Genomic DNA, 1,716 nt, shown 5'->3' on the forward strand with positions numbered 1-1,716 from the left:
TTCATGAAGGTTTTATAGTTTTGCAGAACAAAGAATGTAGTAAATCAAGGCAACTTGAACATCGGTGGGGACATTACATAGACCGGTGCTGAGATGGAGGAAGCTGAGATATTACCTGAGCTTTTGGGTTGGTGGATACTAGTGGTCTGCTAACCTGATGGATTCCAAGAGATTTTTACTTTATTGGTCACAGGATATTAATTCTGACACAGAAATGGGCAAGCAGTGGATGTTTCAAGGAGGGTGGAGGGTTGGCAGTAGTTTAAGATAAGGTAACTAGACTTGAACCTGCCACATTTTAATTTCTCCACAGTACTACAATTGTAGTTATTCACTCTCTGCAGTCACAGCTTATTTTCAGAAGTTTTCATATACATGCCTGTACACACACACACACACACACACACACACACACACATTTTTCATGTAAGTTCAGAGAAGATGACTGTAAGAACTGTGAAATTATCATATGCTATATGCTATGTTGGAGAACAAAATGAGACTTGAACTGCAGAGGCACAGTCTGTTTACTTACAAGAACATTGAAGAGCAATTTTAACAGCACAACGATTTCATCAATTACTCACCCTTCTCTACCACCATCTAAGAATGTCAAGTTTAGATGTCAGCTTGCTCATTTAGGTTCAAAATAACCTCAATATATAGCTATTTATATTCATATATTATATTCATATTTATATTAAAGACTAACAGGAAAATTGTCAAGAGTTGTTGTGATTTTGCCTATTGACTGATATTATGATTTTAAAATGGGGAGCATCTTCTTTATGTTTCCTTAATTTTTGCACTTTGGTACATGCATGTGGAGGTCAAAGGACCAATTGAGAGTCAGTCATCTCCTACCACTTGAGGTCTCAGTATTCGACTCGGATTCTCGGGATTGATGACAAGAGCCTTCATCCTTGGAGCCATGCAACACCCCAGTTACTTATTATTCTCAAATATTTCTTAGTAACAGTAGTAATAACTGAATATTTTAGAAATACATATCATTTCTGCTTTTTATTTTATTATCTTATCAGCGATCTGTTGATTTATTTAATAATTAGCTCATGCATATATTAATAAGCCACTTGCTTATTCAATTAAACAAATGACAACATTGTGGTAAGCATTATCATCTAATGTTTAAACATGGGTTCTACAGGAAGCAGTAGAGGTTGGAGTAATTTCATTAGTGATTCACTTAATGTCCGGTGCCCAACAGGGAAACAAGTACACAAATATAAGCATCTAGGGCAAACATCAAGTTCCTTTGTTAACACACGGCAATTGCTCTGAAGGGGGCTTGGCACCTGATCAAGACATGTTTTAACATAGCTGTAATAATTTGTTTACTTTGTATGTGTGCGTATTTACATGTACATATGCGTTGGTAAACATAAATGAGCATGTCTATGCATGCATGTGAATGCCAGTGGTCAGCCTTGGGTGTCTTCTTCAACTACCCTCGACTATGACTATTGTTTTTTGTTTTACAAGACTGTTTCTCAGTTTTAAATGGAGCTAACCAATTAAGGAAGGGCCAGTGTCCAGGATCATAGAAATCTGCCTGCTTTTACCACACCAGAACTGAAGTTACAATCAAGTTCCACCATGCCCACATATATTTTTTCTAACATAAATTTCAGACTTTCATGCAAGTACAGCAATCACTTTAATGACTGAGTCATCTCCATAGCCTTCATCTCAACC

Source organism: Mesocricetus auratus, unplaced genomic scaffold (assembly GCF_017639785.1).
Source record: "Mesocricetus auratus isolate SY011 unplaced genomic scaffold, BCM_Maur_2.0 Super-Scaffold_100015, whole genome shotgun sequence".
NCBI classification, from domain to species: Eukaryota; Metazoa; Chordata; class Mammalia; order Rodentia; family Cricetidae; genus Mesocricetus; species Mesocricetus auratus.